The sequence below is a fragment of the Acomys minous genome (genome assembly GCF_964271855.1).
Source record: "Acomys minous genome assembly, chromosome: 2".
Classification (NCBI taxonomy): domain Eukaryota; kingdom Metazoa; phylum Chordata; class Mammalia; order Rodentia; family Muridae; genus Acomys; species Acomys minous.
The window spans coordinates 108,567,938-108,594,270 of NC_140484.1; the positions used below are offsets into that span (position 1 = coordinate 108,567,938).

Sequence of the window (26,333 nt, forward strand, 5' to 3'; positions counted from 1 at the left end):
TTAAGTCTGGATCTTGTTTGGGGTTTTGTTGTTATTGTTGTTGTTATTGTTTTGGGGGGGTTGTGTGTGCGTGTGTGTGTCTGTGTTTGTCGTTGTTTACATTTTTAATAGATTTGCTATAGCACATTTTCTTTCAATGGGACAGCTGTCATTTCTTGTAGCTAGCAAAATGCTTCCTGTAAGCATCTACTGTCTCTTTGGTGGGTGTGTATGTATGTGGTGTGTGTTCATGTTCGCAGGTCAAAGGAAGATGTTGGGTTTCATCACCTTATGCCTTTAAGGCATGGTCTCTCACTGAACTTCAAGCAGGACTAGTGTTCCTAAAGCTCCAGCAAACCTGCTGTCTTCATCTGCCAATGTTGGGGTTACAGGCTCACATAGTCACATCTATCTGACTTATGTATGTGCTGGAGATTCGAACTCAAGTCCTCCTGTTTGCAGAGCAAGCACTCTTCTTTTTCAGAGCCATAGCCTTAGGCCCCAGTTCACTCTCACTAAAGTTATTTTTAAATCCCCGTGATTTAAAAACCTGTTCCACGGCAATTTTCAGAAATGTATAAAGAGTGACAGAGCTGAGGAGATGGAGCAGTGAGCTGAGGTTTCTGTTTAAATAAAGAGCACAGATAGGGGCTTTCTCTGGTGTCTTTTGGGAATGCTCGGGGTCTGTTTTCATCCCTTGGTGCTCAGAATAAATTAAACTACCAGATGGAAGAATCCCTCTGACCGGCTTGCCTTTGTTCCTGACACTTCTCTTTGAGAATCACTGGCTTAAGCATGGGCAGCATGTGTGGGTCACACATCAGTCTCCCTCGTGCCCGGCTAAGGATGCACCAGCTGCTAGTTCTTTCATTGATCCATTCATCACACATGTTTGAAGGTCTCTCTATATGTCAGGAATTATTTAAGATATAAAAATGGCAGAGATTCAGAAGAGACCCAGACCCTGACTGGCATCAAGTTACTGACAATTTGGAGGGGCTGTGAATATAACAACAAACTACAAAATCATAGGACGTGGTGCACTCCAGATCCTTCCAAAGGATGCTGTGATGCTTGCCTTCTCCTGCATCAGCCATAGTGGTTTTCAGGAACAAAGTGTCTGAGATAAGGCTCCAGCAGGAGCTGTCATACAAACAGACTGGAGGCAGCAGGGGGAACAGGGCCACGCCTGGGGAACGTCATTGCTGTAGAGAGCCCCATTAACACTGACTGCTGTGTTTGCAGATGCCTGAGGTGCAAATCCTAACACACTGGCCAATTTCAAGGTGTAAAGTTTTGAAGACACCACCTTGCCAAATTCCAGAATGCTAGCATCACCTCTTGAAAGTGGTTCCAGGCAATGATAGGAAAACAGTCACTGTCCTATGAGAACGGGATAGCATCCCAAACCTGCCATCTAACCTCCCGTGGGAAGCTGGGTTATCTGCCCTGACATGGGCTTTTCGCAGGACACCTTCTTTATAACACTATTCTTGGTTTCCCTCAAATAACGGGGTTACAGTGTTTGTGTTGGAGATTGGGGCATTCACAACACAAGAAAAGCGAAGAACCCAGAGTTAGACATTTTACCTTGTTCTATGCAAGTCCGTCCATCAGCCATGCTGTGTGGTGAAGGGAGCACGTACTTAGGTCATAGCCTCCAGGTTCCAGCCCCCAGGCCTGCCCTGATCTGAGCCCTTTTTGTTTCTCTGCTTAGACCCCATCTCTCAGGTCTATTCTTGTCCTGGCTCCTTGTCCGTCTGCTTTGACCCCATCCTTTGGGGCTGCCCAGTTTGCTTCTATCACCTTCCCGGAGATTGCACCATCTCCCTTACTCCAGCCAGGGCAGCATCTTACCCCACCACCTACTAGGTACCTCCTGGCTTGCTTTGAAGACTCAGGAACCCAAATGGGGTTTTTGCTAAGCAGGAGGTGTCCTTTTGAATCTCCACCAATAGTTTGGATAATGTACTCTTCCATTCCGAATACCTTAGCCAGTCTCTATACAGGGAAGGGTAGGTTTATTTTAAAGCAGTTTCCACTGGTAAAGCAATGCCTTACATCCCACCTTAGAAGTCTAGTTCTTTGCTCAGAAGAAATTTTTAGGCATCACTGCAAAGGTAAGCTTGATAATATTGAAAACAACTATAGGAAAGACTGTATTTTACTGTCTGTCACAGAGCATAGTGCTGATAGATAATAATGTAATTTCAAAATTGCTAAAAGACTATATTATAAATATTCTTACTAAGCACAAATAATGATAAGAAGGTGGGTTGTGGATGTGTCAAATCACTTCTTCCACAATATATTCATACATACAACATCACCTTGTGCTTCACGTAATTGTACCAAATGATATTTCATACATGCCAGTAATAATTGTTATCTATTTCTGTGAGACTGAGCCGAGTCTCAGCATGTGACTCTGGCTGGCTTGTAACTTGCTATGTAGATAAAGCTGGCCTTGAACTCAGAGACCTGCCTACTTCTGTCCTCAAGTGCTGTAATCAAAGGCGTGTGCCACCACATCTGGCTTATTCGGGGCTTGGAAATATGCAAAATAATCCGACATGGGAAGCCACATAAAAGTGTGAGAGGAAGCAGGATGCCCGCTTTAGTAATGGCTGAATATATCACCCATTGCTGATTCCCAGAGAAGCTCATTTGTGTAAGAAGGATAGTCTCTTCCCCGTCCTTGCGGCATGAATACATGAACACGTTTTCCAGTTTGTGTGTTGTTTTCTTCTGTTCTGGACTCTATCTGAAGGTATAAGAGACAGATAATTTAAAAGGAACACTTTAAAAGTCGTTCACAAGCTAGAACCAGTTCTCTGGTCAATAAAATCATTCTTTTTGATTGCCTGCTTTGGAAAATGTTTTCCTGACATGAAAGTGTCCCATCCCCCCCAGGAGGACATCAGTGCAGCCAACAGCTGTACAACTTGATTAAAAGGGTATCTCTAAGTGTCTTTAACATGAGAGCACTCTGAGGGCTTAGGGTATGCATTTGCACTTGGCTCACAGAGAGAAAATTGGGATGTGATTGAAGAGGAAGAGCATTCTGTGGCAAGAAGACCTTTGCTGAAACACCTCATGATCTGAATTTGAAATGTAACTCAACTGTGGGTTCATGCTTCGGGGGGTAGTTTCTCAGCCAGAGGTGCTAGTTCAGGGGCTAGAGAGCCGGTCGAGGGTGAATCACTAGGGCAGCTGCTTATCTGATCATATGCTCCCTGCTTCCTGGTCGGCAGGAATGCGAGCATCCTCTGAGATAGTTCCTGCTCCCATGGACCACGCGCTCTCAAACCATGAACCAAAATAAGTCTTTCCCCTTGTAAGATATTTTGTTCAGCATCGTGGGCATACCAAAGCAAAAGTGACTAAGCACAAACCCTAACATAGTGACCAATAACTTGCCACCATGGCTTTGCACAACCATTCTGGCTCCCAGGCAAAAAGAAAGAATGATTCTCCATGACCTTTCATGCTTTGCGAACATGAAGTGGAAGGGCTCTTTGCAGCACTCCCGGTACGCAGTTGAGTGCTGCACTGTAGGGTCTGAAGACTGCTAGGGAGCTTTCTAAGACAAGAACAATGCTTAGGATCCGAGCCAGGTCTACCTCAGTCTCTCTTGTGTGACCTATGTTTGGTACAGGCCCCGCAGAGATGGCTGTGGAGATGCATACATCTCAACACACTCACATACATATGCACGCGCGCGCACACACACACACACACACACACACACATACACACACACACACACACACACACACACACACACACACACACACACCGAGTGTGCACCGAAGCATAAAAACAGAACACATCAGCCTTCCCTTTGTCTCTCTGCTTGCTCTGGGAGCTCTGACGTGCAGCCAGGACTCAGAGTGGGTCACATGGCTTTCCTGTCAGCTAGAGAAAAAATCCTTTCTAAATTAGAGGCCAGGTGTGAAGGCAGTTTCCTTCTTTGTGCCCCTCTGCTGTGAGTATACAGAAATCCGTGCATAATTCACCGGGCTTCACTCTCCAGATGTGCAGTCAGTCCTGGCTTCCCATGACAGCTGGGCTTTGTTTTCTTGAGACATAATATTGGCCACAGCCAGATCTGACTCCAGCATCCCAGCCTGCCTTGCAGCATGGCTGGGGCTGTCTGTCTCTTGTCTCCTGGCCCTGTCCGGCAAGTCCCCCACTCCCATCTCCTCTTTTGTTGCTGTCTGGATGCCTCTGACCTTTGGCTTACAGTGACTTTGCATACTTCACTCATCATACTTTAAAGATGAAATTGAATTTACCTTTACAAAGTAAACATTTCTTTTCCAGTGTGGAGGATTTATGATTTCCTTCCTCTTGCCTGTGAGGGGCCTTTTCCAAGGCTGAGAAGTAACTTCTGGGGGGATTTAAGATCATGATTTGTTTTAAAGGGAGAGGGCATGTCCCAACGAACAGGTATTGCAGCTATAACATTGTGTCCCCATCCACCTCCCTGTGTTTGTACCTACTGTGTGCAGCCAGCACAGCAGATGTCACACACAGCCTTAAAAGAAGACAAACAGGAAGTGAGTATTCAGGGCTCGTCTATGTTCTGCCGATCTCCAGAAAATATGCCACAGGAAAAACCTGTGTTAATGCAATTTACTGGAAGCTGCTTTCTCTATATTGCTGTCCCAGGATCTAGATGCTCTCTAACCTTAGGAGGTCAGCTGAGCTGATTTTATTTTTGTATTGTGTATTGTGTTTTGTGATTTATGTGGGGTGTGTGTGTGTGTGTGTGTGTGTGTGTGTGTGTGTGTGTGTGTGTTCTCTCATTGGAACAGACTTTCTAGGGTAGTTATGAGAATCAAATCAATATGTCATAAAGTGCCAAACTTAGTATCAGGCAACATTAAATATTCTCTGGTGCTACATTTTATTATTTATTTGGCACTGCAGTTGCTGCCTGAGTCCTTATTTTTAGCTATAAAAACACTGAAGCCTGGACTCATCCCATGTCGTAAAGTAGGGGCGCAGGAGCCCAGCTAAATTTATAGGCAAAATATCTAAATTCAAACTCCCAGACTCCAAGCCAGTCTACAGCACCCTTGTCTCTTGTTTTTCCCATTGTAAATTCACCTTTGGATCCTGGAGTTCCAACCTCAAAGTGAAGCAATAACAGGAGCTATGTTTGTGATACACTTGCCACCACTGTAACATCTGTCCATCCATGGGGACAGACCTGCCAGGGTTCCTCTAAGGTCTCGACTGTTCAAAGTTTGTTTGAAGAAATCACCACCACCACCCCCCATGCTTTTTCCAAAGCAAGGTCAACCCTTGTCCAATTTAATAGTCTGTCTGGCCACACTGCTCTTCATGCCAGCTGTGTATCTATATGCCACTGCTAAGGGACGGTCAGCTCAGAATTGGTCATTTCATCCATTCTGATACCATTAATAGACATTGCCTTGTTATTACTCTCTAGATGGCTATTGGTAATCTTTGGTGTCCCTTCTCCCAAGCTGCAGCAAGCTTGGCAGTCAGCAGCTCCACGCTATTTGTTCCAGGTTTATCCTTGGATTTCTCCAGCTTCCAGCCTGTGAAAAGATGTCGCTTACAGTAAAGAAAACAATGGTGCCCCACCTCTCGGCCTGTGGTTGACGTGTTCTGTCATCTGAATCTGAGTTCATGTTTCTTCTGAGACCTAGAGCTTTCTGAACTCTCAGCTCCTTGGTTCTCCCTGTCTTACCAAATGCTCACAGTCAAAGCTGTTGCCCTTCGCTCATGCTTTATCAAGGCCTTGTCTTGACTAGATTTCGGGTAGGTTCGCCATCTAATGCTGCAGACCAATTAAGAAGATGTCTTTTTTCTGTCCCCTGGGCCTTCGCCTTTCTCATTACCTCCCAGTACTTGCTAGAGTTGTTTCCAGGGACCCTCTCTTTGTCTCCAGAGCAGCTAATTCATCGCCTTGATATTAGCGTTGCCCTTGACATAAAACTTCAAGGGGAGAAAACGAAGGACGAGGATGGGCAAAGGCATGACACGGCAAACTACGTGCGGCTCTCTTCTTGTTGGAAAGATGTCTCTAGGGGGAGATTTTAGATAGAAATCTATATGGTCTGGCATCACTGTGAGCATACATCATTTTGTAATTAATTTGGAGAGTTGAGAAGAAACATTAACTATTGATTCCAATTAGCTTTGGGCTGTAAATTAATTGTTTTCTTGCTTGGAAATTCTCAAGTTAATGGCTGGGAGCATGGAGGGACAGCAATGTTACAAGGCTGTATACCTGCAGGATAGAATTATAAGAACAGATGGGAGGATTTCTCGGTTTAATTTTGCTTCTACCTTCCGACTCTAACGCTATTTCTTCAAAAAGTACAAAAGCTTCAGGGAACTTAGGCCATGGTTCAGTCATAATCTGAGTCAAAGGCCACATTTTCAAATTCCTTTAGAGTTTGTTAGTTACAGAAAATTAACAGTGAAGATCAGTAATGGTCACAATTAGGTGTTTATAAAATACTCCTTATTGCTTCATTGCCTAGTGTCATCATCTAGGCTTCTGGTATCTTTTTTTTAGAAGATTTATTATATAACAGCACTTTGCCCACATATGCAACTGCCTGCCACAAAAAGGCACCAGATCTCATTAAAGATGGTTGTGAGCCACCATGTGGTTGCTGGGAATTGAACTCGGGGACCTTTGAAGAGCAGACAGTGTTTTTAACCTCTGAGTCATCTCTCCAGCCTGGCATCTGGTATCTTGAGTCTTGTGTTCTCGGGTTGTTCTCTTTGTTCCAAGCATGACATTGACCCTGCTCTTTGAACACTCTACAGTTTTCCTCATCAACATCCGTACGTACTTATTAAGCTTGTGAACTTAATGCTGACCTTTGACCTCTAAGCCTCTACCAATATATTTGTTTCTCTTCCCCCTGTATGCCAGGTCTTTGTGGTGCACATAATAAGTGGACACAAGAAATAAAAATAACCATATACTAACAATTTTTTTTCCAGATACTTGGCTTTGTTGAAGGAAAACAGGGTCATCTTAGGGCTTCTAAGGCTGGACTTTTCATGTCAAACCCTGAGCCTAGCAAAGTAGAACAAAGGGGTTTGTTATCTCCAGTGGTCAGCCTTCTTCTACATTGGAAAAGAGCCTTCATGGTGCCTAATGGATGACTTGGGGTTGGGAAAGGAGGGAGCAGGGCAATGGTTCTGCTTTGGCTTCTCCTTTAGCAAGAAGAACTTTATTTACTTGACCATAGGCTGCCAGGGAAAATAGAAAGACTTCCAGAAAAGGTTCAGATGAACTTCAGGTAGGATGTACCTTAGAATTATAACGATGGCTGGTGAAGTTTCTTGGGGTGATGGCCCTGAGGCAGTTGACACAAAATACTTTATTATAGAAAATAAGGCCTATGATTACTGAAAGCCAATGAAAACAGCCCTGAAATCTGGGCAGGCTATGGTCTGGAAGGGAACTGAGATTGGCTCCAAAGGGCATTCAGAATGGCGACCTCACCCAGAGCCAGTTCCCAGAGCAACAAGAACAGTTGGCATCGTTAAAACATGTCCACATGAGGCCCAGCTGGGTAGCAGCAGAGAACACAGGACAATAGTTAGGAAGAGAAATAAAGATGGGGTAAAGCTTGCTATTTTTCATGGTAACTAGCAATTTGAGGGACCACAAAAGTAAAGAGCATTAAAAACTGAGAAATACCTGGGAAAGTATTTCTTTAAAACAACCCAAAAATAAACCTAGAGAAGCTAATTGATGTATTTAAATTTTCTAAAGACTCCGACTCGTCCTGGATGGTGAGGTGCTAGGCATGTGGCTGAAATCCCGGCACTCAGAAGAGGGCTGAGGCAGAAGGATTGCCATGTTGAAGGCCATCTTGGGTAGTAGTGAGTAGGGGGAAGGAGGAGGAAGAAGAAAGAGATGATGAGGAACAGGAACAGCAGCTAAAGGATGGGGAGGAGTATGAAGAGGAAGAAAAGGAAAACAAGAAAAAGGATGAGGAGAAAAGTGATTAGGAAAAATAATCATCTCACCACCATAGCCAGAACATACAGATGAATTTGTCTTATTGAAGAACAGACATTTGGGGATGCAGTGCAAAGTGCTTCTCAGGCACCTGGAGATTTCCCAGGAAGCCATTGAAGGCAAGCTTTGGCTCTCTTTCTTTCATGCTCATCAATTTGTATTGTTCTTACTCTACTAAGAGATGCCCACAAAATTAAGATGACACTCTTTGCTTGGATTTATACAGAGTAAGAGCGAGGGTAAAGAAAAGCACCCAGGTTGGGAGGGATTCCCACTAGGATTCCCCTTTCCTCCCATCTAAATATGGCTGCTAGGAGTTTGAAGTTGTCTTTATTCCTGAACCACATCTTCATGGAGTCAGAAATGTTTATCTACATATCCCTCTGTTATTCCTGGCCCAGTCCACAGTTCTCAACTAATAGTAGGAGCTCAGATGAGTTTTAAAGGGGAATCTATTTTGAACAGAGTAGTTGCCCATGGCTTCCCAGCCCAGAATATCTTCAATCAGTGCTTATAATGGCATTCAGATATGGGAGAAGTAGCATAAACCATACCAGGTCAAGGGACTAAAGAATTCCAGGGAAGACCTAAGTGTTAATCAAATGACCAGGGTGGAAGGTTAAGAAGCTAAGGCACTCTTGTCTACACCAATAGGCCCTAAACAGTGCCCCCCCACTAACCATAAGAGGTGGCGCTCCTCATCTCTCTCATCCTAGAATTCATGTGGCCAGAAGAGAGAATAATCTAGACACCAGCCACAAAAGCCACAGCATATATCATCTTAACAATTGTGTAAGTGGGCATTAAGATAATATAGAGAAAAGTCTTAAAAATCCCTCTATACATCTCTGTTTACATACATTACTTGGCTTCCAAGAAAGTTACCATTTATTTCCTGTAGAAGTAAATTTTAAAAGACAAATAAATGGCTTAAAAATGTGTTTCCAAGGTGAATTACATTTTCTTAGGGAAACAGTTGATGTATCTAAAAACTGACAAAAACACATGAATAAGTCACAGGTGTGTATGCCTTCCCGGGTTATAACACAGAAAAGGATGTTACATATTTCAAAATACAATTACTTGATTTTGATGAGGGATAATGTACTGAGATTCATCACATGGACAGAAGAACTGGACACGTACCTCAAAACCCCATGAATTCAGGTTTGCCACATTTATCAGTGTCAGAGCCATTCTCTCTGGAGAAGCCCAGCTGTCATTGCACGTAGCTGCATAGTGTTCATATCCTGACCGTGACATGAGAAGATGCAAATAATAGGAAAGTCTGGTCCTCAGGTGGATTGTCTCCAAAAAGGGAACAGGAATTCTTGCTCAGCATTTGCACTAACGGGGGGCTGAGCGTTTACTTCTGTGCAACTACTGGGAGATTTGGAAAGGCTCCTCCATGCCTCCCAGTAGAGTCCGTCTCAGGAGTGTTGCTGTAGCTGCCACTACACTAGGGAATCATTTCCATCACTGCAAGTGGGAAACTAGTGTGACCACACTTGAAGTCTACATGCCACAGCCGAGACGCCTGTCCTAGTTTTGCTCTGACAACCCAGGACAGTCATTTCTTATTCTAGAAGGAAAAGAGTAAGTTATTCTGTAAGCCCTGTCCTCAGTGTTACCCACGATCTCATGTGACAGAAGCCTTAAAATCCTCCATCCAGAACTTGGCTTTTCCATTTCATGTTTCTGTCGTCTTAGCGTTGCTACTAATTAAAACAAAGTATTATTACTGAGCATTTCTTGTTATATCTATAAAAAGCAAACTATTTCAGAAGTGACAGCATGAATTGAAACCAGGGAATTTCTTGGCAACTCGTTTGGTCACATCAGTATCTGGTGACAAGAAACAGTGTTTGCAGAGCAGCTGAGAAGTGTCTAAGTTAATGGACAAAGAGAGGTTTACACCTGAGATGAACAAGTGCAGCAGGGTCACACCAACTGAGAGCCCCCAAAAAGAAAACCTTCACTGCTTCCCATAACCCTGAATTCTCTTACAAAACTATTTTTATTCCTAACGTTTGCCGTGCTGCAGCCTGAAGATACATACTGTTTAGTGCATAAGTACAATATTTGTGGGAGAAAACTACTGGGTTTTTCCTCAGACAGACAAATATTAATATTACTCAGAAGCCTTGATTTTTTTTTCATGTCTTGCCTTTTTAATATCAAGTTGCACCATTTATCAGAAATCAGATGGCGGCTTCCCTTCTTGCCTGAATGTTGTCCTGTCTTCCTTTGACATGCCGCAGCTGAAGACTCAGTCTTTAGATAACCATTTAATGGCTAAGCAGAACTCTAGCCATTCTCTGTTTTCTAAAACAAGTTCAGATGACATTATTCTTTTTTTTTTTACTCTTCTAATTACAGACATAATTCATATGCATTTTTAAATTGTAGGCTAAAAACTCTAAAACCTATAAATCACCTACTACAAACACCATATGAATTTAGCAAGTCTGTAAGGATGAACTATTGCATGGCACTCAGATATTTACTCTTACGGTATATAGTGTCTCAATTTGCACACGTGGCGTTGTTCTTATACTACCATTTTCCCCAAAAAAGAGTTATTATTTTTATATGTATAAATATTTCCCCAAATGTACACATGTGTACCACATGCTTCCCTGGTACCCAGAGACAGCAGAGAAGTGTGTCATACCCCTGGAACAAGAGTTCTCGGTGATTGGGAGCTGCATGTGGGTGCGAAGAACTGAACCTGGCTTGATCACAAAAAGAGCAACTGCTCTTAACTGCTGAGCCATGCCTCCATTTCCCAAGAATGCCTTTTTAAAAATTAAATACTTGGGTATAGAATTGCCCAAAGTTGAACCATTAGAATCACTCATGGTTTCACATTTTCTAAGCTTGGAGTCTGTACAAATATTTTTAACTTACGAAATACTATTTATCCTGTCATTTTCATTATGAGCACCTGAAATTTCTTTTTCACAGTTGTATGGAAACCATCTAAGTACATTGGTTCTGACAGGAACTGTTTGTTTCTTCGTTTTTGCTCTTTGACACAGGGTTTCTCTGTGTAGCCTTGCCTGTCCTGGACTCACTTTGTAGACCAGGCTGGCCTTGAACTCGCAGAGAGCCACCTGTCTCTGCCTTCCTGATGCTGGGATTACAGGCATGCACCACCACACCCAGCTCTGACATGTACTTTTTGATGCTAATATTTTTAAGCACAATGGAAACATTTAAATGCATATTCACATTATCTATACTTCTACTGAAACAGATACATTCTCACACATTAGTTCCTGATGTAAGCATTAAAAATATTAATTTCTTAGTAGTCAAATTTTATTCTTTCACACAGCCTTGAAGTATCCCAACATTTTTACAGTTTTTACCAAAAAAAATTAAAATGAAATATCTGCCAGTAAATACATTGTCACTGTGACTACCTTTTAAGGAAATAATTGGTTTTAGGAATGGAAGGTTTAATCAAAGACACATGTGTGAATTTGTCGGCTGTTCTTTCCCGCTGTGTCTGCCAACTGCCACTTGCATGCTAGCTCTGACATGCAGGAGGCCACGTGTATATTATGTGTGTAAATACACAAATCATAGTCACGGCAATGCCTAACCAATCCTGAATTTCACGTCCCCCCCGGATGCAGCTTTGCAGCCAGGGTCCATATTTGTGTTAAAGGTCAAGCAAGTTATGGGATTGAGTAATAAATATTAACTCAATTTCCTGGTCACCTTACTTGTACTAAAGGCCTGTTGATAGCTGGGCTCTGCAGTGGCATCTCGAAGCGCTAGTATTTCAGTGAGGTGTGGTTCCTGCTTACTTACCTCCCTCGAACACATGCAGGCCTCCCTTAGAATGCACCAGATGTGGAGCACATAGCCAGGGGCTGGAGGCAGAGAGGCTGGGCGACCTCTAGGTTCACCTCATAAAGGGTCCCACAGTATTGGAAGAGGTCGATTAATTTCCTCATAGTAGCATGCAAATGCTGTGAAACTCCAGGGCCAATGTATGCTTCTCTTCCCACGGTATCCTATCCACACATTTTTTTTTTAATGTCAACACAGCAAGAAGTCAAGAAAGCCACCCACAGTCCACATCCATTGGCAGCCCAGGCTCAAAGCAAGGGTGGCTTGTGGTGTAGAACCACAGATGTGTGCAGAAGCAGGCAAGGAGGGGGAAGCCACAGAATCCTGGTTTGCACACTGGTACTCGGATCTATTTCATGGTTCCTTGTTTTCCTAAAAAAGTAAATCAGGCCATAAATTAAGATATAAGAAGAAGCAAAGAGTTCAATTGAGAAATGACACGAGTACGAATGCCACAGGTTAATTAACCAGAGCATTCCTATTTTGAAAACTGGGAATTTTTATGCCAAGTGACAATTTTTTAAACTGTGTTTACTGAGCTTTTGATATGGAGTAAGTTCCTCCTAGATTTTTAAAACCTTTGCTTTCTGAGAGGGATTAATAAATATTATTTCTTATTCCTAATACTATCTTATTCCTTTTTGGAGTATTTTTATATACAATTGATATATCAAATTTTTGCAAATATTTTGGGTCTCCAGCATGATGTTTTTATTTCAATCTCCGGGTGTGAGGATTCCCACAACAGAGCCTGTTAACACAGCATCATCTGGCACAGTTAGCTGTGTGTGCATGTAGGAATACCCTCAATATGGATGAACTTAGAGGTCATTATGCTAAATAAAATAAAGCAGATAAGAAGAGACAAATACTGCCTGATATTGTTTCTATATAAAAACTGGAAACAGCAAACATAGCGGGAAGTAGAAAACAATAATGTTTACCAGTCATTGAGAGACAAGAGAAATGGGAAGATACTGGTCAAAGCATACAGACTTTCCTAATACAGTACGAACAAATTCTAGGCTTCTAATGTGCCACATGGTACCTAGGGTTATACATCACATGCTTCTTGTTAAGGTATTTAGACTGACACCCAGATGCTCCGCGAGGGAATCCCTAAATGTTTGCAGAACGGTCTCATCCTACCATCGATCATGCACCTCTCCTGACCACACTGGAGACGCGCCCCCCCACCCCCGACCCCATACACTCATTTCCTTGTTTCTGCATGGTGGATTAGAAAGCTACTCCTCTAGAACATTCTGAAGCTTGACCTGGCAGGAGCCCGGGCTGCTCCTGCTGCCTGCACTTCACTATTGATTGGATGCATGACCTTCCCCCAGGTCAGAATTCAGGTGCTTTCAGTTGCTGGGGGGGGGGGGGGAGGCGCGAGGCGAGGGGGCGGTCCTTCATCCGCAGCGCACTCCCGCCCCTGCCCTCCAGTGTGCAGTAGAGGTTTCTGATGGTCTAGACGTTCTCTTGTTGGAGATTCCGCCTTTCTAACTGAAGTCTGTGTGTGACAAGGAACACAGCTTCTCTATTACACCCAGGCCCAGGCCTCCCATGGCAGCCCTCTGGGAAGCTGACTGTTGGAAGCTCTGCTTCGTGTCTCAGGGTACTGCAATCCATTGTTTGCATGCTTCTACGGACCAGAAAAGTGATCCTAGCAAGTGACTGCCATCCTGGTATGTCCAGTACCAAACACATAGGTAAAAGATGAGGCAAAAGTATCTCTGCGATCTTCCTGGAATCCTGTAACCTAAATTATTCTATTCCTGAGCTGGGGCCGAGACATAGTTTGAAAATGTTTAAACATGTTTATTTATTTAATGTGTGTGTGCGCGTGCGTGCATGCGTGCGTGCGTGCGTGTGTGTGTGTGCCCATACCACGATACACTTTGTTGTCAGAGAAGAGGGTTCTCTCTCTCCACTATGCGGTTTCTGGGCATGAAACTTAGGTCATCAGGTCTGGTGGGGGGTCTTCACCCACTGAGTCTGCTTATCAGCCCAACTTTGAAACTCTTAATAGTCTCTCCATATCTGCCTTATAGTAGACTTTCTTGTAAGCATGCCGGTGAAGAGACAGCAAAGTCACCTTTATAAAGCACACACGGTGCCTTGCTTCACTTGTATTAGGTAAAGGCGCACTCATAAAGTCATCAGCGAAACCAAACAGTGCAACATCAAATGACAGCATTCATAGTGAGGGTACAATGAGTAAGCGGACACATTAAATAGTAATTACAGTGTTGATTAATTAAATAATTGATGAATGGTGAGACTGTTAATTAGTCTTCAGAGAATCTCTATAAGTCACCAATTGGAGCAGTTACTGTGCTTTCGGGGATTATTTCGATTTTTTTTTTTTCAAACAGGAATACTGAAGATTCATAGTATCATTTATTTGTTCAAAAGTTTCCCTTTCTCCAGTTTTTTTTTCCACTTAGGGACCAGGCTCCCTGGCACAGATTGGTTAACAGCAGTGCATGCTTCACAGGGAGCCCTGCTCCTGGGTTGGAGGAGTCTAGTTTGAAAACTGGGGCATTATAATAAAGTATAGCTAGATGACAACAGAGAAAAACGCTGGACTTGGGTGAGCAGGAAGAACAGCATCCGTGCAGAAGTGGCATCGGTAGCATAAAAATGTGAATCTTGTATTTAAAAAAATAAAATCCAGGCCAGAGAGATGTCCCACTGGGTAAAGGCACTTGCCAACAAGCTTGATGCTGTGAGTTCAGTTCCCTGGACTCACATAGTAGAAAGAGCATGCCAACATGCCCAAATTGTCCTCAACTTCTACACACAAACCCAATGGCATTAACACACACACACACACACACACACACACACACACACACCACATAAGCAAATATATAAATGTAATATAATGTTTTAAGTTTCAAAAGATTTTTAAATGCTATATTATGCATATGGATGTTTCGCCTACATGTATGACTTAGAACACCACAAGTGTTTCTGGTGCTCATGGATCCCGGAGGAAGGCATCAGAGCCTTTAGAACTGAATTTACAGATGCTTATGAGCAGCCATGTAGGTGCTAAGAACTGAACCTGGGTCATTAGGAAGGGTAGCTGATGCTCTAAACCACCCATACAGTTCTTTGTAACTCCAACTTTGTGCTAACCCTAGTGTCCTGACTGGGGAGCTGACCTGTATCTGCCTCCTTGCAACTATACAGTATTTACTGAAAGGGGATCAGAGCAAATGCTCAATAGAAAGGAGCTGTTCTCACATAGCTTGGCTCCAGGTGTCCTCTGGCTATGTGGTAGCATGGTTACACTTTGAAGAAATGAAAAGCAAATGATAATCTTAAGAAGAGCCGTCTGTGTGGGATTGCTATGAGAGTGCAGTAATGAAAGACTAAAAGCATGAAGTACTTTTGCTTGTGTTGGCTCACCTGAGTACCAAGGTGTGTGCTCTCTCTCTCTCTCTCTCTCTCTCTCTCTCTCTCTCTCTCTCTCTCTCTCTCTCTCTCTCTCTCTCCATGGTAACCTTGTATTACACCATAGCATTGGTGACAGCTGAACAAACCTGTACCTAGGCCTGGCTGATATAAAGACAATGTCTCTCGTTTACACATCACTGCCTCCTAGCTAATGGTAATCAAGACGTGTTGGCTTACATTGAATGCATACTCCAGGATCACGTTGCTTCTGCTTCCTGGGATCCTTGCAGGAAGGAGGATCCTCAAAGCACCTCTGAATCTGTCTACCCACAACTGCAGTATTATAAGAGTACGGAGTGGCTCTCCTGCTTAGTAGTTCACAAAAATCTTGACTTGCCTGGCTCCATCCGCACCACCTTCATAGAGAAGCTGTCCCTCGCAGCTTCCCTCCCCTCACCTGGGTTGCCTCTGTAGGAGACAGCTATCCTGGTTCTGCCCCAGAGACTCACTGTAATCCTCCTAACTATAACCACTGTCAGCTGCCGACCTGCCTCTGCTGCAGAGTGCTAGTCACCGACGCTGACTTTAGTAGAAAGAAAGGGGATTCTAAAAACAAATCTCTAAGTTTCCTGTTTTACTCTTCAATGTATGTTGGACTCAGGCATAAAACTGAGATTTTTTTTTTAAACTGGGTCCTTTTTTTTTTTTTAGAAACCCCAAGCATCTTAACTTCTCCAAATAAAAGTATTTTACCTCATTATACTGCAGCAACTGAAGAGCCCTGGCTTCTTATTATTAAAGAATGCATTCTTTGAGGTCATCAGAGCAAATTTGATTTCAAGTTTGGTGGCCTCGGCCAAGGAGTATGAACTTGGCAAGTCTCGGATAGTCACCTTAGAATAAGATAATACCTGCTGCTGCATGTCATACCTGTTTAGCACAGTTCCTTGCATTTAATACATGTTCTTTATAAGAGTTAACATATTAAAAATTAACTTTTCAGATTGAAGTTTCTAACTTTTCAAAGCAGTCTCTCAAATTATATCTCTTGCATCCTTTCCATTATTCTTTCACTATAGCCATTTATACTTATAGTTTTTAAATTATCTATTGAACATCATCTAGGTGTTCTGTGTTAAAAATGTGAGAATCTAAAGTAGATCATACAATTTCTGCTCTAAACACTGTGCTTTGTTTGGTCAAGAGAAATATATACACGGAAACAATAGTGTTAGATAAAGCATTATTTACACTTTATAAACATACATGTATTGTGTATGTACTTTTATGGTGGGTGTATATTGTGAGTAGCTTTTCAATGTACAAATAGAAGTACCATGATTTTGAATTTGTAGGAAAGTTTTAGGAAGGGTGCAGTCTGTATTGACTCCGGATGAGGAAAAGGCATAATATTTGATCCTGAACTGCACCATAATTCCAGGTGTGATAATTATACCTAATTATAAGTATAATTTATATACAATTTGATGTAAACATGTTCAGTTTTCAGGAGCTATTCATATATGTATCTACCACTTACTGAAGCTTTAGACTATTTCTTGTATAGCAGGAGACTGAAGCTTTAGACTATTTCTGTTATAGCAGGAGCTCTTAATGGTCACTGCATTTTTAACCGCCATGACAGAGGTGCCACTATACCATATGTCAGAGATGTTTATAGAAAAGAAAAACTAAGGTTGCAAGTGTAGCTGAGACAAGAGCTTTGGGCCTTGTATGCCCAGCTGATGAATTCTTGACTAGATTTCAAAAAGAATTCTTCCATTAGGCTCCAAAAAAGGACTATTTTCTAAAGGCAAAAGATTTATACGATCTGAAGAGAAACCAGAGTATAGAATTTTGTATATTGATACAAAATAAATTTAATTTTGTTGTAGAATTCAATTTTAAGATTATTCTTCACACACATATATTTCTACTCTAATATGAAGTATTGTACTCATACAACTCAATTATAATACAAGGATTACTTCCAATACTTTCAAAGTGATATTGCAGGCTGCTTAGGAAAATTAAGTAATACAAGTTATTTGTTAGTTCATCAAATCATGGTTATGTCAAGTACTAGTTTATTTTTATCACAATCATACACATCCTAGGTTTAACAGATATACATGATTCTATACATAGATAAGGTAAAATAGACAAAGTCCTCAAAAACCTCAGAGACCTACAGAATATGGCATTTAAATGTTTTTTATTATTTTAAAGATTCTTTGACAATAGGACAGGTTAACTCCTGGCAACACTCAGCCTACCTCAAAGAAGATGGTAAGCATCAATGAACCTCCTTATGGAGATGACTTCAAGTGTGGCAAACCAGCCACTGGGAGAAATGTCCTTGTTTTGGCCACATACAGAATTCTGCCTAAAAAAAAGGGCAAGCTTGGATGTAGGTAAAGTCGATGGCCAAACTCTGGCAAGACAGGATAAGCAAGTCTTTAATAGTTCCTGCCTCGCAAATACGTCTGTAAGATATTGGGCTAGAAGGCCCAAGATGATGCTCCAACGTTATAGTTTTGGGTGACTATTCAGGCAGCAAACTGTCTGCTAACCAGCACTTCCTGTTTACTCAGGTAATTAAGTTTTATTCCTTCTCAAGCTTCTAATGGGGTTGAAGAGCAGATAGTTTAGTGTTACAATTAAGCTTAATTGTTTAGGGGTTATGATATTTTTGAATCTAGATAGATGTTTTAAGTTGATAAAGATGAGATATGATAGATATTGATTTACATTCAGAATTTTAGACTTACCATGATAGGAAAGATGTTCTCTTCAAGGTTGCCAAACACAAATAGCCAAAACACTATGAATGTAACATTTATATAATCCCTGATTGTTTTGTGGTTTTCTTGTCGTAGGCAATTTATTGTATATATGTGTAATAATATAACTGTATATGTAAAAAAGAAAAATAATGAAAAAAGAAAATAAATAAATATTTCAATATAAATATGGTTTAGGTATACAGGAAAAAATGGACTGTTTTCTTATTTTTTAAATATTTTATTTATTTATTTTATGTATATGAGTGCTCTATCTGCATGCACACCTGTCCACCGGAAGAAGGCTTTAGAGGGTATAGATGGTTGTGAGCCACCACGTGGCCGCCAGGAATCGAACTCAGGGCCTCTGGAAGAGCAGACGGTGCTCTTAACCACTGAGCCATCTCTCCAGCCCCTGTTTTCTTACTTTTATCTTTAGCTACCCTCCTCTAGCATCCATCCCTACCATGTTTCTTCAGCATGGAGCACTATCTGCTCCACCCACCTCTGTTTTTATTGTCCAAATGTAAACATGTTATCTATGTACAAAAACTTATATGAATGGTAGATTTTCAATATGAAGCAAAAGGGGAAGGAACATGAAAAAAGATTAACAGAAAAGCATGTATCCTTAATTCTAAGGGAATCACATCTACAGAGAATAATACAAATTAAAACTATATTAAGATCCACTTGCCATCTAACAGGTCAAATCATTAAAAATTTAGAAACTTGGCAGCATGCCTCTTAGCATGCCTGTGGGGAAACAAGAACTCTTACATGTGGCTGACAGGAGTGTCAGGCCTTATAGCCCCTACGGGTGGCAATTGGGTTACGTTTAACCCTCTTATGTTAGTGAGATGTTCGACACATGAACGCTTTGACACAGCTTTCCACATTCTGGGATTATATTCCAAAAGTGCACTGCCAAAACTACAAAAAAGATATATGCACATGGGTATTCAACCTAGTGTATTTATAGTAACAAAACTGGAACCTTCTTCAGTGTGTGTCCACAGGGAGCCATAAACCACGCTGCAATCACACAGAGGATGCTATGTCACCATAAAAAGGAAAGAAGATGGTCTTGACATCTTTAAAGAAAGGAGCTTCCAGGATATTCTGCTAAGCAGAAAAGCAAGAGGAAGAAACATTGTTGTACTATCAAACTTTTCATATGAAAAAGGAAAGGCTAAAAATGTGTGCCCACGGGTTGGGAAAGAGGGCTCGGCAAGTAAGGATGCTTGCTGCTCTTGCGAAGGACCTAAGCTCGGTTCCCAGAACCCACACAGGAAATCTCACAGCTGACTTTAACTCCAGCTCCAGGAGCTGTGACTTTCTTGTCTGACCTCTTTTAGCACCCACATGCACATGCCCATACATACACACACTTCCAAATAAAAATAAAAGCTAAATCTTAAAATAATGCATGCACAGACATTGTCTCCTATTGGCATGACTTGCAACATAGAGTTTCCCACAGTAAACATAAAATGTACATGTTTTCCAGATGTTAATATGAAACATATTCTCTGATATTAAACATTTAAAAAGCAAACAGATCCAAATATTGACAAAGCATCACTCTGAGGAAGGTAGAAACACATGAAGGGGCCAGGAGAGAAGGAAGGAAGGAAGAAGCTGAATGTCTCTGAATATAGCTTGCCTCATACATCTGGCTTTGGAATCATTCTTCTTCTGTGTGTATTTTGTATGTTTACAGAAATAGGAAACAAGAAAGCAACATGGGCAGCGGTGCTGATGTTGTGTTTTTTTAGAGCACTGTTGTTTTTCTTTACATAAATAGACATGCAATCATGCCGATTTGTCTAGTAGTGGGGGCGTCTTGAGCACTCCTCACCGGATCGCAGAGAAAGCATGTGGTTCTGACTCTGAATGGCAAGCACGCTCAGCACTTGGTTAGGAGAAGTGACTGCTAATATTTAATTCCAGAGTGACTATGGCTGACAATTAATTATATGTTTCCAAATGACTACTAGAAGGATTGCGAGCCCACTTGGGAAATGTTAAAGTTCTGACTGTTTTTCTTCATTTGGATCTCGATTGCCCACCAAAGGCCCATTTATTAAAAGCCTAGTGCCCAGAGCCACTGCTGGGAGATAGTGAAATCTTTAGGAAGTATGTCCTAACAGAAGGAATTAGCTTGTGGGAAACATGTCCTTAAGTGACTCAACATTGCCTCTATTTCTCTTTCTTTCCCTTCCTGGGCTCCTGGCTATCACAGATCAAACAGGTTGTTCTACTGTGCAATCCCAGCCAAAGCCATGGCTCCATCTGACCAAGGACTAAAGGCTGCAAAATTGTTAGCAAAAAAAATGTACCCTTCTACTTTATATTTTACTTCAGGTATTTAGTACATAAATAGAAAGAAATGGCAAATGTTTGAACACACACACACACACACACACACACACACACATTGGCCCCCTTGTCTGATCACTACATAGTATTCATATATATTGATGTCACCTTATAAATATGAATTATTTTATGCATTCACTAAAATGTCTTCAAGATCATTTTACTATAAAGGGGGAAATGGCCAAGTAACAAAGCTTAGCTTATCAAATGGCTCTTGCTTGTTTGCGTTGAGACAGGGTCTCACATGGCCCAAGCTATTCTCCAGTTTCCTAGGTAGCTGAGAATGATCTTGACCTCCTAAATCTCCTGCCTCTACCTCCCAAGTGTTGAGATTACAAGGGGCCTATCAAATGGAGTCTTTCGGTAAGACACCAGTGCTCCCTGAATAAGCATTTCACTAGGAATAATAAAGTCAAAGAGAGGAAAATATGTAAGCACACACCATAGGAGAAAGAGGCAAAGGTCATAACTACATATAAAGGGATAGAAATATAACTGCATATGAAGAGATATACATATAAAGGTTAAGTGCACTCACCTGGAGGCTCACACCCATCTGTGATTCCAGTTTCAGGAAAAGAGTTTCTTGGGCACCAGCCACAAATGCAGTGCACTCATGTACATAGAGGCAAAGCACTCACATACATAAAATAAAAAATAAACACATCTTTTAAAGATCAGGATAAAATACCTTTAAGAATAATTTGGCAAAGTCAATTTAATTAAAGAACAATATGGCGGCTGGAGAGACAGCAAAGTGGATGAGGACACATGTTGCTCTTTTAAAGGACACTAATTCAATTCTAGCACTTAGATAAGGAAGCACGCAGCATCCTGTAACTCCAGCTCCAGAGAATCTGATGTGAGTTTTGAGCTACCACCAGCACTTACACACATACACACATGTGTACATATGCAGAGAGAGAGAGAGAGAGAGAGAGAGAGAGAGAGAGAGAGAGAGAGAGAGTGTGTGTAAAACAAATCTTGTAAAAAGAAAGCATGCCAAAAAAAAGTGTAGTCAAAATCTAGCAAATTAATTTAAACTCATGATTATCTCTTAACATTTAGATTATTAACCTATATACTGTATGTGATTTTTAGATTTTTGCTTTTCTTTAGAAGCATTATTCTAATTCTTGAGTATACATATAGTCAGAAATAAGCAGAGTAAGGGCTGGGAAGATATAGCTCAATGGGCAATATGCTCAACGTGAAATAGTGAGAATCAGAGTTAGGATCCCTTGCACACAAATAAAATCTGGGTGTAGGGGCACACACCCAGCACTTCAGCACCAGGAGACAGATGGATCTTTGGGACCTTCTAGTGATATAGCTCCCCAACCAGTAAGTCCCAAGTTCATTGAGAGATAAGATGCTGTCTCAAAAGATAATGTGAAGAGCATTAGTGGAAGACACTCACTGTTGACCACTGGCCTCAATATGTGCATGGGCACACATACATACATGCATTTAACACCACACACACACACACACACACACACACACACACACTTAGGTGTAAGTCATTTTTTAAAGACTTGATCCTAGCCTTAATTTTAGTCCATTTGTTCTCAGCTTCCATTCATGGAAGTTATAGAGTTCTGTAAGGCATAAGAAAAATTTTTCATCCCTTAGCCTCAAATACACTTCAAGTCCTCACTGACAAGATGACCCTGCTTCACCCAAGAAACCGGGGGCTCTTCTTGCCTTGGGCACAAGCCTACGTATGTGGCCAGACCTCTGCATTGCTGGTCACCACCATCATTACCACAGTGCTGCTCACAAGGGAGGGCTGTTCTTCCACATCCTGATGAAAAGCAACCCTCTCTACTCAGTCTTAGCACGGGATCTCAGCCCAGTGGCTTACATGTCTGAACCCTAATTTCTACATGTTCAAAAAGCTAGCACAACCCACTGTGACGGTTCATAGGAATTCTCTTAATAGATATTGAATGCAGCATACAGAAATCCTCCTTTGTCTGTATTGTCTTATGGAGTTTCGATTACATAAGGTTAGCCATGATCCAAAAATATTAACTTGAAATATACAGACATAAATAATCTGTAAGCTTTAAATAATTGATACCTCAGTACAGTCAAATAATTGTATTGCTAGATATTGCTGTAGGTTTCTTATAGTGCCTCACTTATGGGCTAAGTGTATCCATAGGTGTGTTCACGCAGGAAAACACACAGAACATACAGGGTTGCTACCATGCAAAACTTTAGATATCCATTGGAAATCTCAGAACACAAACCCCAGGAACAAGAGGGCTCTACTGTATTGGGGTTCATCACATTCCGGCCCAGCAGGGCTTTCTGGGTAGCCCCTTTCACCAGGCAGCAAAAGCAAGGGTCACAAGCATGAAACTAAAGGTCAGTGAGATATCTCAGAGCTGGGGAGGCCTTGCTTGTCTTTTTTGTTTGTTTGTTTGTTGTTTGTTTGTTTGGATGGTTGGTTTTGGTTTTGGTTTTTTTGTTTTGTTTTGTTTTGTTTTGTTTTTTGAGAAAGAGTTTCTCTCTGTAGCCTTGGCTATCCTGAACTTGCTTTGTAGACCAGGCTGGCCTCAAACTCATAACGATCCACCTGCCTCTGCCTCCCTGAGTGCTGGGATTGCGGGCATGTAGCACTGTGTCGGGTTTCCTTGTCTTTTCTAAAGACGATGGAGGAACCTCACTCGATTATTAGCAGTGTGAGTGTCTCTGCATGTGAGTGCATGTATGTCTAGATGCAGTGTTCTCCTCTGTCTAAAACTATTTCCACATCTACCATCAGTTTTGGGCTAACACATAGAGAAAACAGTGAAGGCTTTCATTAAGAAAAATCTTCATCTGCATCAGAACCATTTGACCCCATCACTGAATGGGGTCAAATCACAGTACAAAGAGGAAGAACCACCCCTTGGGGCCTTCCATCTGGATCACCCGCCAATCTGAGTGGGGCAGCACAGCAGGATAAAAACTTGACAACATGTTTCCTAGTAATGATTGCCCAGAGAAGCCATTCCTTCATAATAATCTTATTAAGGCAAGGGAGTATATGTTTTTGTCTCCCCTTTGTGGAGAGCAATTTATTTTTATGGATGGTGAAGGAAATAAATTTCCCTGAAATGGTTCCTTGGTGGATCGAGGTCCGTGCAGCTCATTCTGTGTTTATAGATAAGCTAAAGGTCAATTGAATGTTATGTGTTTATGGCGCGGGCATGCGTGGGCTTGCACAGCACCGTGTCAGAGGGATCAGGCTGGCTCGTTCATCTGTTCTTCTAGCTGCCTCTGGAGACTGGTGTGAGGGGAGATTTCTGTGCCAGAGGCTGTCAGGGGAAATAGCTATCAATCATCTGTCATGAGGCATTTGCTTTGCTGGTGGGGCTTAATGCACTGTAGGAGACTCAAATGTGTAGCTTTTGTCACTGTGGTAAGCACGCAGATTTTTTAGATGCAGATTTGACAGCTTCTAAAGGAATGGCATATGCGTCTCTGAATATTTTGGGCTTAGGCTTACTCTTCTCTTCTTGATGCTGTGTTTGTGTGTGTGTGTGTGTGTATGTGAGAGAGAGAGAGACAGAGACAGAGACAGAGACAGAGACAGAGACAGAGACAGAGACAGAGACAGAGACAGAGACAGAGAGAGTAGTGTGTTTGTGTGCAGGTCCACATGTGTGTGCACATCTGTGAAACCCAGAGAGCAAACTCAATTGGCCTTTCTTTGTTGCTACCTACCTCTTTTTTAAACTCTTTTTTCCATTTATTCTTTTGTTCATGTTTGTATGTGCTTATTTTCTATGTGTCCTCTCATGCACACATGTCACAGCACACATGTGGAAGTCAGATGGATGACTTCTGGCAGTTGTGTTTCTCCTTTGACCATGGGTTTCCTGAGGGCATAAATCTCAGGTCATTGGGTTTGGTGACAAATAACTCTTACCTGCTCAGTCATCTCACTGCCCCAGCTCCAACTTCCTTGAGTGCACTAAGCAGGCTAGACTGCCTGGCCAGACAGCCGAGGGATCAGAGTGCTTCTGCCCTCCCACCCCCACCCCAACACTGGGATAACAAGTGTAGGCCACTAGGCTCAGGCTCTTTTTTTTTTTTTTTTTTTTTAACATGAGTTCTGAGGACTGAACTCAGATCCTTATGAATTTCCCTCTCTAGTCACACATGGGGTACAACCATAGTTGGCTCTCTGTTGGGTGAGCCTTTATGTCCCTACCACATTTTTATTTATTCAACAAGTATGAATTAACAGACACTGTACACATGTCAGAGCCAGAGAGGACCTGCTGCTAAAAATGACAGCGGAGAGAACTAAAAAAGAAAGTATCAGTTGCAGGCCTACTTGCTTGTCTTTGAGTCTAGTAGCAGAAAAAAACAGAAAGATCTGTTTGACTAAGTGAGCACCCATGACAGCCCAGGCACTGTGTGTCTGAACAAGATTTTTCTCACTTTATTCTTGGCAATATCCTTTCTGCTGAGAAAGCCAACACCCAGAGAGATCTTGTCAATGAGATGTCGGTCACTGGGAACTAAGAAGTCATATGCATGTGTTGACTTGCCCAGTGCTCTAAACTAAGGGCATATCCTCCTTCCCTCAGTCTAAGTCCTCTGACTGCAGAAATAAATGGAGACAATCCCTCAGAAGCCATTCTATCTGATAATGGGAGTCCTTTCAGAACCATATCTTGTCCTGAGCGTCTTCTTTCTAGTTATGTTACCAAGGAAAATGAACTTGTGGGGAGAATTAAGGCCACACTCAGAATCTGAGAAACTTTGTCCTGGCCAATTGTCTAGGTTTTCCCTCCATTTATCTTCCCCTTCACAAGTCACTGATTCTTAGCCTGCATTGCCACCAGGAAGAGGGGACACAAGCAGGGTAATAGGTACTTGACCCATTTTCATTCCTGATGCCATCCATGCTTCTCTGTCCTTTCTACAATGAGTTTGTGTTCCCTTCATCTGGTTGATCTATTGTCAGTGGTTTCAGCAAAACTTGAATTTATAACTTTCAGAGAGTAGAAAAGAACTCCATTCTCCTCCTTATGAAGTGACAATGGAATCCCTTCAGAGCATTGGATTCCAAACTCTGGGAAATGTTCAACTGCCACATTCTACATCAACATGGAAGTAGAAAACAGTAAAAAGGATGCTGCATGACCAAAGCTCTGCACACCGAACATTACGGAGAGAGGTAAGGGGGTTACATAGGCTATATTAGGAGACACCTATTGAGTGAGGCAGCTAAGGCGGGGCGGGATGGAAGTGGGAAACTGGGTGGGAGCTAGAGATGGGAAGATGAAGAATGACATCACAGTGTGTGGAGGGATAGGGAGAGAACAGGCTGGAATGGGATAAGATGGGATGTGTGGATAGGATGGAGTGGGATGGAGGTGGGTGTTGACAGAGATTTTTCTCAGAGGAAACTAGGGTACCAAAGGGAAAGGCTATCAAAGCAGGCAAAGGTAGGTTGGATCTAAGAAAAATGAAGGGCATCTGGGCATCACCATGAACCCTGTGTGCCCCGGACTGTTCTCTTTGGTGAAGTAAGAAAGTAGTGAGGATGTAAGTTTCTCCTTCCATCATCCCATCATAGAGGAGGAAGGCACAAAGCTATAGCATTTGCCTTGCTCACTGACATGCATTATTCTCCACTGACTCACCCTCTCCTGACCCCTCTCCTTGGTCTCTATGTTTGCCACATTTCCCTCTGCTCATCTCCATCCTTGACCCTTCTGCCTTTGCTCTCCCTCAGGGCATCTAACTACTATTTTTGCTATCTCAGCAATTTCACCTCTCCTCTCCTCTCCTCTCCTGGACTTTATTCCACAACTTTCCCTGTCTATCTTTTTACCAAAATGATCACTGCTAGGAATTTTTCTTTGTTCCTTCTAGTTTTG

At 42.0% G+C, this 26,333-nt stretch overlaps 2 long non-coding RNA genes across 3 annotated transcripts in view; one reads left to right on the forward strand and one right to left on the reverse strand.

Annotated features, from left to right (window-relative positions):
- The window catches only part of LOC311580395, a 33,599-nt gene that overhangs the window by 2,938 nt on the left and 4,328 nt on the right, over window positions 1-26,333 (forward strand). For both annotated transcript variants that reach the window (XR_014773446.1, XR_014773447.1), the window contains exon 2: window positions 25,449-25,627. This is a non-coding gene — a long non-coding RNA (uncharacterized lncRNA). The remainder of the gene's footprint in view (window positions 1-25,448; window positions 25,628-26,333) is intronic.
- LOC311580397 lies at window positions 1,227-21,602 on the reverse strand. Its single transcript, XR_014773451.1, has 5 exons — window positions 20,981-21,602; window positions 11,828-12,241; window positions 4,485-4,519; window positions 4,278-4,372; window positions 1,227-2,743 (listed from the first exon to the last, which is right to left on the reverse strand). It is a non-coding gene; the product is annotated as an uncharacterized lncRNA (long non-coding RNA).